Here is a 17,687-nt window from a genome sequence, read left to right as displayed (position 1 = left end):
TATTATAGAATAATCAAAAATAAAGTCAGTTATAAGCATTCTTTTGAATTTTTTAAATTTTGCAATATTTTGAAAGACATATGGCACATATGTATGGGGAAAGATAAAATTTATTTAATTTAAAAATGAAATATTTCTGAAATAAATGTTTAAAAAGTAACTTTAAATGAAATAAATTTTTTTTAAAAGACTAAAAGAAGAAATAATAGTACTTATAAATATAATACGAACAAGGATTTGTGGTAAGGTAGGAGTATTAAAGAAAAATTAAAAAGAGATGTTGCCTCCATTTTATTTGAGTTTAAGAGATGGAGACTTATTGTTGTGTAGAAGAAGGAGGGGTTTTCTCCATTCGAAAATCTGGCGCAGAGGAATAACGCATCTGAATGTCATTTAATCATACGATGGTTTAGAGAGTTAAGTTTCAACAATGATAAAAATTTCCGTTAAAAATTTATAATGCTAGATATATTGTGTTATATTATTTGTATGTTAAAAAAGTTGATAGTTTGTTTAATAATAAAAAATGACACAATAAATAATACCAGTAATAATAATCATAATTATATTTAAAAAAAGTCACATAAATGCTCTTTAAATTGATGATATGGATAATATTACAAGACGTGTTGTTATTGATGGACATTAGGTCTTATGAATCCGTGAAATTACTTAAGTGTTGTGTGCGCAAGAAAGAAAGAATAATAAAAGTTAAGGAATAAAATGGGGGAAGAGTAGCAAAAAAAGGAGGGATGAAAGAGGCCGTTTGACGTGACAAATGATTGCTTCCCTGAAAAGTAGTAATATAGTATAGAAGTGTATCAACAAGTGTTAATAGCTCATATTAATCTCTAACACCTAAAAACTGAACTTTATCTCAAAACAAACGTGGGCCTGTTTCGTGAATGGTGATAAAAATTTTTAACAAGAATAAGAATTAATTAGTAATGAGTTTACTAAACTTAAAATAATATTTGTTCAGTTTGTTTTATTAGTATTTCATAATGAATTTAGTAAAATTTTTTGAAAAAAAAATTAAAAATCAAAGTGAAGGTTCTCATGCGTGTTGACACCCATGTGAATATTAAAATTTTACTGAATGTACCTGGAGGAAAATAAACATTATCTCAGGTATTTATTTTTATTTAAAAAAATTACTAGTACTTTAATCTGTATACAGATATATCAAATCAGAAACAATGAAAAAGTTATTCTGATAATCTGCTTTTTTATCCATTTTATAAAAAAACAGTTTAATTATTTTAATTTTTTTTTTTTGAAATCGCACAAATAATTTGTAATTACAGTTGAAGTGTTTTCGACTGACGCACTAATATGTAAATAGATAAATTATTTTTTTCATCGTAAAAAAAACAATAGAAATTATTGTCATTAATTTTATAATTCTAGGTTATTGCAGCACTATTAATATCATTTGGATCATTAGCTGTTAGTTTTTCAAATGGCCACTTTTCGACAGCAATCCTTTCAATTAATGATACTAGCATACGACACATTGCACCATTCTCAGAATAGGTAAATTTATCCAGGAAATATTTTATTGTGGCAAGCATTAATCAGTACAACCAGGTCTTCCGTTGCTATGTGTACTTATCATTTATGGTCCAGAACTGATCTCAAAGCTCACGACAATCGTTTACTGAATACTGTATATCATAGTTTAATATTTTTACGACAAGCAGGACTCTGAGAACAAATGTAGGAAATAATACGTCTTAATATAAATTTAAATTTCAGCATAAATAAGAATAATCATCATTTCAACAATTTTATTGATGAAAAAAAATTGATTGATATGAAAGAAGTAATTTTAACATCGAAATTACCATTAATATAAATCAATTATGGCTTCGTGTGGAATCGCTGAGAGAAAACTGTCATTGGATGAGTGTGACTCAAGAGGAACTTGAACTCATTGGAGATTCACATAGATTTATTTCTCCAGAGGACGTGACAGACTTTATTCATCCTTTGTTAAGTAAAAAATCTAATTCCAAATTGGTTATTTATATTTTAATCGCTTTAAAAATTCCATTATTACCAACTCGCCATCAAACTTTAAAAGATTTAGACATGAAGGAAATGAATTGGAGTTTTGATTTTCTACAATTTTCAATCCCATTTAAATATCCGTGTGCTGGTGAAATGGCTGGTTATGATTAAAGAATTGCCCTTTCAACACGATTCTTTGAAGGAAGTATAACATTAGGATCTCAATACATTTGGTATCATTCAGCACAGAAATCTTATATGAACTTTGTTTTCAGTACTGTTGCAGAAAGTCTATCATCAGAGAATAGATTGAGTATCTATACTTGGTAATATATTTCTAAATTTCATGAGGAGTTATTAGAAAGTCCTGATTTGTCACTCCTGGAGAAATCGTTAGAAACACTATTTTTTCATATTAATTTTCATTGTGACATCGTGATATGTTACGTGTATTTTTTTTTTATCAACAGTAAAGACTTGGAAAAAATTGTTGAAATGTATGATATATCTTTAACAAAGCTTTCAAGTTATCCACATGTTCAAGAGAAAGTGTATGAAAACCAAATAGCATTTTTACACTTTATTTATGAAAAATCATGGATGAATTTGAATCTACTAAGAGAGCACTTGAGTAAAGCTATTAAATGTCATCCTAATAATTTCTATATTCTCTCTCTTTTTGCAGGAGTTAAGGTATAATGAATTTCTATTTATAATCATTTTAACAATAATACAATTTTTTAAATTAACGTTTACATTTCTTGCAGAATGAATTACTACATTGGAGTATATGTATGTATTCGTCTTACAAATGATCGACTTTGGATAAATATTGCACTATGTTTAACAGATCAAGCACTTCACAAACATCAGTTTGTACAAACAATCCTATTGCTGTGCCTGCTGCAACGAATAAACTGCTCCATCTTTACAAAAGACCTTCAAAGGATGTTTAAGTTCCTCTCATGGATGACATTCATCGTAAATATATTTGTAATATTTTTAAAGAATGATTGTACAATGGAATAATATACTTTTCATTGCAGAAAAAATGAATTATGCTATTGTCCAATTATCTGGAGATTATACATATACACATGTTATTCCTTCAAGGAGAAGAAATTTATCATGAAAATGTTGCCTACTGCCCATGGTCTAGATGTATTTATATCGATACTGCTAAAATTGTTCCTCAATTATTAACACGAATTAAGGATATAATTCGTAAAAACAATTTAAGAATGCACGTGTCTCCAGAAGAGCTTAACATTTTAATAGGATAATTATGAAATATTATTAATTGTTGCATTGATATTATGAATTCAAACAGAAATTATGATATAAAAAAATTAGAGTCAATTATTTAAAACGTTGGAGTTATTACATATTTTTGTTAATTTATGTATATGTTCATGTACACACATAATGTACACAGTCTACATAATGTATACTCTTGGAACGAAAAAATGTTTAACAAAAATAAATAGATATTAGCAATACTATTTGACGTAAAGAATGAAATTAGCAAGTTTACATCATAAGTCGACAATGTGGTAAAATCAACGTCCTATTATTGATATGACGATTATTAGTAAGTAACAATAGTATTAAAATTTTACTGAAGAATCCTTAAATTTTTACTGGGGTCACGTAGTGATGCGGGACCATATGTGCAAACCTGAGAAAATTTACTCAGTAGCCTGTAGTAAAAACCCATTTAGTAACCCATTAGAATTTTAAGGGTTTTTTTTATCTAAGAATTTTTACGGGGTTCCGCATTATTGTGTCATTCTAGAAAAATTAAAGGATTCTTTAAAAAAATGTTTACAAACTTTTTGCTCCATGTATGAATTATTATTGACAATATTAACAATAATGATAATATGAAAAGAAAAAATGTAATAGGTGATAGATGTTATATTAATGTCTTTTATACCAATCTAATTTCAAAAGTTTTTTTTCTTCTTTTAACAAATACATTTATAATTATAAAAAAAAATTTAAAATTGAATTCGAAAATATAGAAAACAGTTTGTTTATCAATAATTAACCAAGTATATAATAAAAAATATTAACTATCATATCTTTAAAATGATTATAAAATTGCAATATTGTGACAGTTTGTACTTAAAGTGTGTAATAAAAGAAATTAATCAATTATCTATTATTCACTGAAATTAAGCATATTATCGGTAAGAGATATTTTTTTAAAGTAAACTGTATGATACTTAAATTTACTTCTATTAATTTTATCGTTTTATACTTTTGCATATAATCTGCAGATTTATAGAGAATTAATATGCATGATTTTCTAAAATAACTCGTCAGTTAATACACTTCTGAAAAATTATCAATTTAAGATATATTATCAAGGTCACATTATTGAACTTTTATTAATGTTTTCATTATTTTATCAGATCCCTCCGACACGTACATACACGGAGAAAAAATTCCGTTAATTTTTATTTAAAAATCCATACAAAAATTACCGTGCTGCTCAAGAATGTGAGTTCAAACTTACTGAAAAGTAAAAAGTAATGATCAACATACAAAAATTATAAGTTACATAAGAAAATGTATCATTCAGTTTTTTGAAAATTACTTTGGCAGCACCAGAAAATTTAGTGTTCCACAGCACCTGAAAATTGAGTAACGTTAGCTGTGATAACTACGTTACCGACAAACAATTTTATTTAAGTTTAGTGATAATTTTTTTGGTTATATAAACAAATAAATAAATAAATTAGGTTCATTGATAATTAAACTTTCTTAACTAATTTAATTCGTTGGAATAAATACGGCACGTTTTACAATACTACCCTCCTATCCCTACGATCGGGATCTTACGCAGAAAACCTGTGTCGTCGATACAACCACCCGCGGCTCTCCGAAGAGATCTTCCTTCCGCTCACGGTGGCCCGAGAAAAATCATATAAATGACTTTTGTCTCGGCCGGGACTCGAACCCGCGACCCATCGTGTGTCAAGCTGACGCTTACCCATGAGTCTACCGCGTCAATCCGTTTAAGTTTATAATAAATTGTTATGATATAACGTGTTGCCGCCAATATTAAATCGTAACGAAAAATATGAATGTCATCTTTGTTTATAGTATGGAAAAAGTAACAATAGCACTGAGGGCGTTCACACAATCAAAAACAAAAGCCGTAAGATGTACGCATGCGTACAAACCAATTTTTAACTTATTATGATGTTAGTATGCACGCTTACGTCTTAAATTGTACGTTACGGCTTATGTTTTTGATTGTGTGAACGGTCTTACAATACAAAGAAAGATTGTGTTGGACCGATAATTCGAAGATTCCCGACCCAGCACGGAAACTCTCGAGAATAGAAAAATTTATAGGAGAGCACCCGAATTTTTCCTACCACACGGTTCATAATAAATTATATACAGATTCTCATTTTTTTCTAGTCACTTACTAATTTTTGTTTAAAGTTTGAATAAAAATTAATATTTATCGAATATTACCGTGCTGCATAAGAATTTTTACTTTTACTCTTTTTAATAAATATTGAATCTATAACAAAACTTTTAAAAGGATTACTAATTTTTCTTTGAAGGTTGTCTTAATTTTTTAGGGAATTGACATTTGCGCGTGGATTGTTGTGCTGAGCACGGTAATTTTTATTGGAATTTTTTCTCCGTGTATATGTTCCAATTTTGAATACTTCATCAAGTACATACGTTAAATTTTTTAATTTGATCACCAATCAATTGTATTTTAACATTTTACTTTTTTATTACTAATATAATTAAATTAATATTATCTTATTGATGAACTTTAGATTTGTACCTTTTATAGAATCGACGTTTATTTTATAAAAATTGATTTTATAAAAGGTACGAATCTGAAGTTCATCAATAAAATAATATTAATTATATTAGTGATAAAAAAGTAAAATGTTAAAATACAATTGATTGGTATATACAATAATTTAAAGCTCAATTTTTGTCAAAAGAGGAATTAAATTTTCTAATTTTTAAAAAAACAGTATTTAAAATTCAAGTACAAAATATACTGATTGAATAAAAAAAATATTCTTTATATTATTATCTAGTGTACTTAATATCAATAATAAAAATATTATTATTAGATAAACAATTTTTGTTATTACAAGCGAAAAATCTTTTTTATCAAAGTAAACGTTAGCATTAGTATAAGGAAATATTATACTTGTCATAAGTATAAAATGTACCTTAAGTAAGTATTTATACATGTTCTTTTGAAATAAATATATTTTCAAATAGACTATAATTGAAGTTTGTTACATGTAAATAGCGCACAAATTTTTAAAAAATAAGTCTCTTAATATTTTAAAACAATGTGCTTTAAATCGGTAATAAAATTTTTATTGTCAAATAAGCAATTTTTCAACAACAAATTAAAAGATATTTTTATAAAAGTAAATGTTAGTACTAGTATTAGACAACGTCATGCTTGTTATAAGTATAAAGTAAATTTATTTTGAAATAAAATATACTTTTAGTACCAGTAAAAAGTATTTACGAGATTTGTAATAATTGTGGAATTATTAAATAAATATCATACTAAGTGAAAAAACAAAGTTTTTTTTTAACAAATATTCAATAAATATGGCTTAATAAAGAACTATTTACAAAAAAAGAACAAATTAAGTTTGTTGCAAATACTTGATAGACTACTTTGAAGAAGAATATATTTTTACAATCAGTAATGTATAATCTGGAAATGACTCAAAAAGATGTTGTCATGAAATAACCAATTTTTTCAGTATTCGTAAAGAATATTTTTCATCCAAGAAACAGTTATACTAAAACAAAATAACTTCAGCATTTACTTGAATCGAGTAAACAGTAAGTCAACGTGAAGTTAAAAAAATTTTTACAATATGTGAATTATATTTTTCATATCATTAATAAATTTTTTTAATTGAAGTGATTAATTTGTGAAATTAAAAAAGAATATATTTTTTTCACAAGTAATCGGTATACTAGAGTTGAAAAAACGGTATACTTGTGGTAGAAAACCTATTTTTTCGAAACAAACAAAAAATTTTTTTCTTTTATCAATAATTATTTTTAATTCGAGTAAATTATTTTTAAAATTTAAAAAAAAAATTATTATCTTATAAGTAATTTGTATACTGGATTTACGTAAAAAGCATACTTGGAATAGAAAGTTGATTAGTTTCAGACAAGTGAATGATGTAACTGTATAATTCTAGTATATAAGAAATAAAATATGAGTAAAAATTATTCATTTAATATGTAAACAATAATCATGTTCAATGTAAACAATATTTTTTATATAGACAATCTTTGTATATAATGCAATTAAACAGTCTGTAGAAATTTTATCAACAATATTCAAAAAATACGTAGTTGTTACACTTGTGATCAGTAAATTATATGTATAGAATGAAAAATCTGCATTATCAACAGAAGTGAATATTCTACTTGTTTGGTGCCAACTTTCTATTTCAGATAAGAAAAATATCTACAAAATAAAGGTAATTAGTTTTTTTACGACAGTCAGTTTGTATTCTCTTTATAAACAAAAATTGTACTCGTATTTTAAATAATTTTTTTTTATTAAAAGTTACAGGTTTCTTTACAATTTGAAATCAATTTAATTCTATTTCGTTTTCAATATTTTTAATATAAGTAAATGATGTATATGCACTAAGCAATAAAAACATAAGTTGCAAGAAATTAGTTAAGAATAATGTAGTAAACTTTATTATCATAACAAATTTTAAGTATACTATAGTCTAGTTTTTTTATCGCTTATCTATTATATAGTTTATCATCTTTTCATAAAAAAAATACTTGACGCTAGATATAACTATACTTGAATTAAGTATACTTTATACTCATCGTTTGTATGCTCTGTAGTCGTCACGATCGTTCTCTGAGTGTATGAGAGGCCCCAGAGTTTGGACTCCTGTTCTGTAGTCTTCATGGCCCAGCCTTAAGGCTGGGCTGAAGTCAGAAAGTTTCCCGGAGTGGACTTTACGCCCTCACGTTGTGCGGCGAAAAGCCGAAGCTCGATATCAATTGAAATTGAGTAGGTAACAGAGAAATCGTTCGAAAAATGATAATTTTCAGGGATGCACTACAAAAAGGGAGCCTTAGGGCACCAAGAAATTTACAAATTTTTGAATAATCTGTTCCGAGCAAGACAGAGCAGAGAATATATCTATCTATCTCCGTCTTATTTTTCAGAGAAGACTGCGAGTTCGAACAGTTGACGAGCAAGCACATCCCCCACCCTCTGTTACCAAGCCTGAAGCTTATGATATCTAAACGTAAAAAAAGTAAATGAAAATATGCTGGCCCTGTAGTCAGAAAGTTCGACAGTGATTTTACCGAACGGTGTTCGATTCAAATTGCGGCAAAATTTTTTTTTTATTTAAATTGCATGTAATTGCAATTTTATCATGCCAAAAATGAGTTTTAAATTTCAATTTTTATGTAAAATTTTTTTTTCAATTAATCAATGACAAATGAGAAAATATTTGAACAGGGTCATTAACCTTTTTTTGTACAAATACATTGATAATAGCCTTTTTTAACAACTTATTAACAATAAAAAATAGTTTAAACAATCCGCGGCGAGTTCCGACACTTCACCGGCAAGCTCTACCCCCACTCTCTGTGCCCAAGCCTGTAGCTTATAATTTTCAAGCATCGTTTGTATAATTGGAACTATAATAGCTCAATGGTTAGAGTCCCGACCTTTTATTTTGCTGGGCAGGGTTCGATCCCAGTCATAGGCAATTTTTTTTTCTGTTTCTTGTTCAAGTGACTTTATATACTTATAAATCAATTCATATATTTTATTACATTATTCTTCCAATTAATTACGAAAAAAAACTTGTTTTTCTGAAAATAAGCTGAGGGTGAGGAACGAATTACTATGAATTCTCTTTTTTAGAAAATGTTGTCTCCAAAAGACTATAGGAATTAATTTTGAACTAATATAAACAACCAATTATTGTATTTATATAAAATTTTAATGAAAAAAAAAAATTGGCTATAACTGGGATCGAACCCTAATCGGTAAAATGAAAGCTTGGTGTTCTACCTACAGAGCTAACATATTATCTCTAACATCACGTTTATGTTTATAAATTGTATAATGCAGGCTTGAGTACGAAAGGTGGGGATAGAGCTTGCCGGCGAAGTGCCGGAAATCCCCGTGGATTATTTCAACTACTTCTAAATATTTCTAAATTGCTTAAAAAAAGCTACGTTCATATAGCTATAGTAAAAAAAGTGTTTATAACCCTGTTCATATGTTTTCCGACTCGACGTTGATAAATTACATAAATAATTGAGAAAAAAAAATCAAATCGTTGGTAAGAATTCATTTTAGCATGTTAATATTATAATTACATGCAAATCTAACAAATGAAAAAGAAAAAAAAAACTTTACCATGACTGGAATCGAACCCTGCCCATCAAAATGAAAGACCGATGCGCTAACCACCGAGCTATTATGATTACAAAACATTTATATATGCTCAAAAATTATAAGCTGCAGGCTTGGGCATAGAGAGTGGGGGTAGAGCTTGCCAGCGAAGTGCCGGAACTCGCCACGGATTGTTTAAACTACTTTTCAATGTTGATAATAATATGATTAACTTGTTAATAACATAACATTGTTAATACATGTAAAGATGTATAAGTTGTTAAACACAGGCTATTATCAATGTATTTATACAAAAAGAAAGTTTATGGCTCTGTTCAAATATTTTTCGACTTAGCGTCAATAAATTCAATGAATAAAGAGAAAAAAAAATCAAATTGTTATAAAAGATTAATTATAGCATGTCAATATTATAATTACATGCTAATCTAACGAATAAAGTAGAAAAAAAAAATTGGTTATGACTGGGATCGAACCCTGCCCGGCAAAATAGAACTCTGACGCCCTAACCACATGGCCAGGGAGCGTGACATCCGTCTCCAATAAGATGTCAGTCAAAGGCATTTTTACAATCTTTTAAATTTAAATCTTTAAATGTATAATCTTACTGATTGTTAACCAAATTCTATGATGCCCAGATTTTTTATTTAATGATCATTTTAAAAATAAGCTTTATTCTTTTAATCTTTTAAAATTGGTTTTTTTTTATTTTCAATCATTTAATATTCAATCAAATTATAAAAATTTTTCTTTTTTTAATGTTTATCATTTCGTTGAGCAGTCAACTTAAGAAATTAGGACTGGTAAGTTATCTTGCGTCGGTATAGTAGAAAAAAAATTCAACTAGTGTCACTGTTTTCTAATAGATGACAGTAATTACACTGTTTTCAATCAAAAATTAAAAATGCTTATATGATTTTAAATTTTGAATTGTTTAATAGCAACTTTACTTACCAAGAATAAATATTAGATTGATCTTCTTGAAATGGAGCATAATTTTCTTCAAAACCAATTACTTATATCGATATTTTTTATCGTTAGAGATATACCACATTAAGTTATATTGAGTTAATTTCTTTACAATATCAATTACACAATTCAAAATAATAAAAAAATACTTTACTTTTAAATTGAATTTTTCTTCAATATATTTCCTTTTTTTGTTTCATCAATCATTTAAGTTACTGAATTACTTGCTATTTCTTCAGTTAGTTTGTGTTTTAATTGACTATCAGTAAGACAGTCTTCTAGTATTATCGTAATTATAAATAAAATAAAATATATTATTTGTATCATTAATTTACGCTTAGTTTAACTTTTCTAATAAAGTTAGTTTCTTCCATTGTGTAATAAAATTTTTTAAACAGGTTTTTTTTCAATATAATTTTTATTTCAAACTCTTTTTTGATTAATGACATATTTTTTAAAAAACAAAATAAATTTTCACACAAATAAATTATATATTAAAGAGAAATAAAATTAAGATCCTATTAAATTTTTATTATTACTCAATTTAGTTCACACGACAATTAGTTTTAACACAAAAAAGTAATTTTTTGGGTAAATATTAAAACACATTTAATATATATATTTATACATATTCATAATTCTGTATTGAATTAAATTTCATTTTTCAGATCGATTAATAAACATAATTTGTGACAGTGACATTGAATATTGTAGAATAATGAATGAAACTACACGACAAAATCATTCTCGAGCAATTCAACATACAATTGACTTGTACATTAATAATTTACAAGAGTCCTTGAGAAATGGAAGGTACTTATATAATTTGTTAATTTATTCAATCATTTTATATTAAATTTAAATAATTTGTTATAATATCAATTTACATATAGGATGACATTGTCAGAATATTTGTAGGCAGTAGTTGAACGCACAAATATTCGACGGGAGCTGAGACAACGTGGCTCATAATTTGGAAGTGTAGAAAACCAAAGTTAAAGAGATACCAGCAAATGTAAATTTTCTTAAATATAAATAAAAGTTATACTTATAACTTCAGGAATGATTTTTCAATTCTTTAATTGACCCTGATTATTTTATTTTAAAATAATTGAATTGAGTAGTGATTTATATTAAAGTTTATTAATAAATTTATATTCATATTATATTTATATTTAAATTCAGTTAAATTAAGGTATTCATTAAAAATACTGATTTATTTTTATAAAAACTTAAGTAATAAAACTTTTTTTTTTCGTTGCACGAAAATCGTTTATGTTTATTAAAGAAGAGAATAATACTGACAGACATTATTTTTGAAGTTTTTCAACTTTTTAATAATTCAGTTTTCAAATTTTTTTCACTTGGATTACGTTATTACGCTAACATTAAGATGAAAATGTTATTATCATTAGATTATAAGCCTAAATATACTTATTTATGTAGTGGGAATTACATGACATTACATGAGCCAGAAAGAAGACTTTTTTTTGTATAAGCATTTTTAATTTTTGATTGAAAACAGTGTAATTACTGTCATCTATTAGAAAACAGTGACACTAGTTGAATTTTTTTTCTACTATACCGACGCAAGATAACTTACCAGTCCTAATTTCTTAAGTTGACTGTTCAACGAAATGATAAACATTAAAAAAGAAAAATTTTTATAATTTGATTGAATATTAAATGATTGAAAATAAAAAAAACCAATTTTAAAAGATTAAAAGAATAAAGCTTATTTTTAAAATGATCATTAGATAAAAAATCTGGGCATCATAGAATTTGATTAACAATCAGTAAGATTATACATTTAAAGATTCAAATTTAAAAGATTGTAAAAATGCCTTTGACTGACAACTTATTGGGGACGGATGTCACGCTCCCCATGGCCAGCATAATGTCGATATTGAGTTAATGTATATTTGTTTTTACACTACATGCTTGGATACGCCGACTTGGAATTGGGCGTCCTTATTAACATTTATACCTAATAAAAATGATAATAATGGATGAATATATGTATTTGAAGTTATTTGCAGGTATTATATTAATTAATGTTGAATGAGTATCATCATTTTTATTTATCCTAACTGCAATAGTCATCAAAGTGTAGGGCATTGTAAAGTGATACAATATGTTTACATGACATACATATATTAGACGTACACACTCATACACAAATTACTCACCAAAATGCAGGGCACTATCAGTTCTGGATACGGATTGAGCCTTTTTTCAATATGGATGACTGAGGTCATCTACGAGCATAATGCTGTCACCTATCGGAATTTTTTAAAACTAATTTTCCGGAGAATATCATCTGGAATACAAGATTTCTAATTATTTCTAAATTATTCAATTTTATACTATGAATTGATTTTTTTGACATTCAGACAGGTGGCAAGGACTGACGCAAACACGAATTTTGGGCGAAAAACGTATAAAAATGAAATAATTAGTGATTTTTCATCTGAATGATGTGGCCGCCATTTTGAAATTTAAGCGCGGTAAGTCAATTCATAATTTTTTCATTATTCTTTCTAATTTTTTTAATAAAAATAGTCACTATATACAAAAAATTGTTGTTTACGTCAGTCCGGCATTAATTCCTCTGTAATTTGGTACCTAATTTTATAGAAATAATGGTAAATTGGCGAAGAAATTAGAAATTTCCCGATCCCATGTATTTGGATAGGGGGAATCAGTCGCCTTTCTGACTTCAGCCCAGCCTTAACACCGATGTTTAGTCTGCGCGCAGAGAGAAGACTGAGAGTAGCAATGCCGTTTAAAAAAAAATTCCCATTGAGTGTCGCCCCCGTTTCCAATTTCTTCGTTTCCACCGAACTAATAAGCAAAAAGAGTCGGTATAACAGTCAAGTTTCCATAATCTGCTTTACCACGCAGGTTTCCACTATCTGTTTTATCCCGCAGGTTGCCACTATCTGTTTTATTCCAATAGCAAAGATAATTTGCATTATCTGCAATGTTTTTTATTATTTTATAATAACAACGGAATATGACTGCAATTTTGATACACAAAATGAGTTATTTAGATTATGATGTATTTTTTCTCGAAGAATAAAGTATATTAATCAACTAAAATTGCGCAGGCAACGAAGGAGTTGTCATAAAATCTTTTTTTTATCAAATAAGTAGGTAGTAGAATTTTTATTTGTGATTTAATATGATTCTAAACCAAATAAACAATTAGATGTAAATTCCGGCACTTCGCTGGCAAGCTATACCCCTACTCTCTGTACCCAAGCCTGAAAGTTATGAGTAATAAATGTAAACAACCCAAGTATTATAGTGGTGGCTCAGTGGTGAGAGCACTAGAGTTTCATTTTGCCGAGCCGGGTTCGATTCCGATCATGGTAAATTTTTTTTTTTCTTTTTTTTCTGTTTTAATTGGCATAATAATGTAATTATTACGCACGAGAGTTGAAATAAATGATATTAAGTATTTTTTTTGGTTGGTGGTTCTGTGGTGAGAGCGCCAGATCCTCATTTAGTACATAGTTAAATTAACGAAAAGTAAAATATTTACCATTTTTTTCTTTTTTTTTACTTCTTCTATACCTTCTATCCTCGATTTAAGCTTTTTATCCTTATATTATACTATTTTATTCTTCACGTAAGTTGAAATTAAGATGACTTAGTCTGATTTTAACCTTATAAATAGATTTGCTTATATTTAAAAGTATTTATGGAAATAGTTGGAATAAGGTTACGATTCATGTAATGGACTAATGTTTCAATAATCATATTTCTTAACAATTGATTTTTTCAAATTTCTTGTTGAAATTTAATAATGAATTAAATGAACTGCTCTCCCAAATATGAACATGTTCAATATTATAATAATCCCCATTACAGTTAGACTTTTCTTAATAATAGTTCAATGAGCATGAAAGTAAAATCAATAATTATGATAAGGAATGTTTTTATTAAAATAAAATTACTTGAATCTCAAATAATATTAGTTTGAAACGAGGAAAAGTGTAAAATAAGAGTGGGATGAAGCTGAGATAGAAGAAATATAGAATTAAAGTGAAGATAGGATAAAATTACCATAAGTTTAGGATACAATTGAAAAATTTCCGTTGCGTATTTCGGCTTCAATTAGAATTTGTTAATCTTAAGTTGAACTTTAACAAAGAGTAACCTTAGGATAAAAATAGATTTTATATTTCGACTCGGGCACTACAAAGTGCATAGATATGCTGGCTTTGTGGTCGGAGTACCGGACATTTATTTAATGCACAGGGTTTAATTCTTGTCATGAAATTTTTTTTTTCTTCGTTACAATTTAATATAATTTTGACATGTAAAATTCAGATTTAGAAATTAATTCAATTTTTTTCTTAATTCTCTACCTTATAAATAGCGAAAGTATGAGCGAAAACCAAACAGCGTTAATAACTTATTACTCACGACTTTTCGATAGGTATATAAAATATTGTCTAAAACAATGTATGCAACATTTTTATACTCTGATAGTTTGATATAGTACTTTTAAACACATGATAATGTAATGTTCAATTTTTCTTATGTTACCTGACCATGCAACGAGATAAATGTAACTCTATTGTATTTTAATAAAATAAACTTATTTAAAAGGAAACGAATTAATACTACAATGTTTAATCACATCACTCCTAAATGATGTTTGTTTACTTCTTATTGCAATTACACAATAATTTCAAATAGTCATTTTTCATTTTTTTCATCAGAAAACGTTCATTCAGTCTAAGCAACGCTCATAATTTTCTTTGTAAAAAAAATTTTATCGAAAGTATATACTTCTCGCCGGAATATCTTTGGTACACAACATTCTTTTTAATTTCTAATATCTGGAAAGAGTTCAATGTATATTGAGCTACTTCATTTTCACGCTAACTATTATGGCTGCTGCAGCCAATCACAAGAAGGGCAAAGTAGGAGTGGCTGCAGTACGTCTGACAGATTTCTCTTGTAGATATCTACATTTCTGTTTACTCCTATTCCTTAACTTAATGAAAATTTTACGTTCTTTTCAAAATTTTATAAATAAATGAAATACTTCATATTATTACGCAAACAGAGTATGATATACAATTGTAGCATATAATTTATTTACTTATATTACAAGCAATAATTTCATTGAACAAATTCTTTACTTTATCATTAATAAGACATTTTGGGATTGTTTCATAGTTACGGCATGTTATAGTAACCATTGCCTCCAACGAATTTTGTCTCAGACATGGTGTTTTAAATTTTATGATAAACAGATTCAGTACATTACTGTGCTTAAATGAAGTACTTTTTCATAAAATATTGTTAGTTATATTCATATTTTTCCAATTTTTGTTTTATTGTTATATAATAATAAAAAGGTGGTGTTAGCCAGTACTGTTCTGGGTGAAAGAATAATTTTGTAATTTATACATATTCAGTTGATTAAGAATTACAAAGTATAATTATATTTAATGAATTGTTTACTTCCATTATGCTACTCTTTTTTTCTATCGACTCAATATTCTATTCAATTCAGAACAGTAACTGTTTCCAGCACGCGCCACGAGGTGGCCACCACCATGCGGCTAAAAATATTTGTCGCTATGGCAAACAATGTATAAGATTATCATAATTCTGCAATGATTTATTACACAATATAATGTTCTATCTATAATTCTTGTCACCTAGGCTGACCGTTGCAGTCGATTACCGTGCTGACTTATGGTCGCAATGGCTGACCGTCAAACATGGCTTTCAATCTACCAATGTTGTCGCTCCGGCTGACAATTATAGATAGCTATACAGTAATGTAAACTTATATAGTTGAACAACTACATTATTTTTTCATTTACTAATGTCGCGTAGGCTGATCGTCATTAACAATTGTTTTTACAACTTCAACATGTCACATAGGCTGACCAGTTGTTTAGGAAAAATATTAATACTTACATTGAAATGAGGAGTATCGATAAATATTAAAAACTAATTACTGATTCATTAAATTTTTCAGTATCTGATTTTTTTTTTTTTAAATATCGGGTTTGCAATCTCTCTGACTTTTTTGTTATTTTCACGTGTTTTTGCATGTATTTGCACCCGTAACAAATACTCTAATCCATACATTCGATGATTATAACACTCATTTGATTTTTCAAACCATTTTGGATCAAATTGGCGGGTTACAGTTAGGCATTCTGCTTTTAATCTTTGCAGTAATTGTGGGTAATGCCAGTTATCTTTCCAAATTTTCTCAAAACATTCTAATTGTAATGCAAAAATTTTTTTATAGTGGTCGTGAGGACGCCGTAAATGTGTAACATCTGCATTTTCTTCATCTTCACTATCGTAATCGTAGTCTTTTTGTTTGATGTATTCCTCATCTGCGATGGATGGTTCTAATGGCACTTTCGCCATAAGTGATAGACAATTATCACACTTATATTTTCCGTATACTCTATGAAATATATATCCAGCGAAGTATGATACTGCATTCTGTGAATAGGTATCTAAGCTATCATATCGGCTAGAAAAATCTGTTTTATTCTGACGAGGTACGTCAGTATTTCTCTCATGGGAATCATCAAATATATTTTTCTCAAATTCGATTGCATCTTCTTCGATGTTCTCATTTTCTTCATCGTTTATTTCCCCATTCCTCATCGTACCTTGAATAACTTCTATGTTAATATCAGTTTCTTCGACGGAATCGGTATCTGTTGCTGAGTTTATTAAGGTTTTTTGCTCCGGACATTGAACGTTGGCTCCGATACTTTTATATGCTGATTCATTTGATATAATATGACCAGTGGCAATTTTAATCATCCGTGCAATCGGATTTATGTTAAAACCACCTTTTTGTCGGAGCAATGGAAAAAAATGTTCTACAGAATCCTGGTTTAATAAGCCAGTTGCCAACTCGTAATTTGGATATTCATTACTTAATGATTCATATAGTTGTAAAATGGCATTTGTTGTTTGTGTAATGCCTGTCATAGATGGCTGTTTACTTTTTCTCTGTGACGAACTGCTCCAGTCCGCACTCCATATGTTTAAATGTTCTACTATTCTAATAATTTCAAGATTTTTTTTCGACATTGGTAATTTACCACCTGCTTTTATGTTTAAACTGTAAGAATTTAAAGCATCAATGACTGAATTCATAAATTCTGCGAATGCTGCAGTACTCTTCCAAGTATTTTCTGGTAAATTTCTCGATTTGCCGGCTGTTGTAATTGCCGTGTATCGATGATATGTGTGATAGCACTTTCGA

The 17,687-nt window shown here is 27.9% G+C and overlaps 2 long non-coding RNA genes across 4 annotated transcripts; both read left to right on the top strand.

The window, feature by feature from the left end:
• On the top strand, positions 1 to 3,915 carry LOC118071057 (uncharacterized). 3 transcript variants are annotated; one of them, XR_004690844.1, is made up of 6 exons: positions 2 to 1,131; positions 1,411 to 1,536; positions 1,759 to 1,999; positions 2,087 to 2,706; positions 2,781 to 2,994; positions 3,060 to 3,915. It is a non-coding gene; the product is annotated as an uncharacterized lncRNA (long non-coding RNA). The 3 variants fall into 3 exon arrangements; XR_004690843.1 differs by having other exon boundaries at positions 1,759 to 2,405; positions 2,484 to 2,706; XR_004690842.1 differs by having other exon boundaries at positions 1 to 1,131; positions 1,759 to 2,706.
• Positions 3,916 to 10,938: 7,023 nt separating this feature from the next.
• Positions 10,939 to 11,471, top strand: LOC118071060 (uncharacterized). Its single transcript, XR_004690845.1, has 3 exons — positions 10,939 to 11,008; positions 11,086 to 11,230; positions 11,311 to 11,471. It is a non-coding gene; the product is annotated as an uncharacterized lncRNA (long non-coding RNA).
• The last annotated feature ends 6,216 nt before the right edge of the window (positions 11,472 to 17,687 follow it).

The sequence above is a fragment of the Chelonus insularis genome, unplaced genomic scaffold (assembly GCF_013357705.1).
Source record: "Chelonus insularis isolate UGA/USDA-ARS -01 unplaced genomic scaffold, ASM1335770v1 contig_71_pilon, whole genome shotgun sequence".
NCBI lineage: Eukaryota > Metazoa > Arthropoda > Insecta > Hymenoptera > Braconidae > Chelonus > Chelonus insularis.
This window is presented reverse-complemented; position numbering and strand designations above follow the sequence as displayed.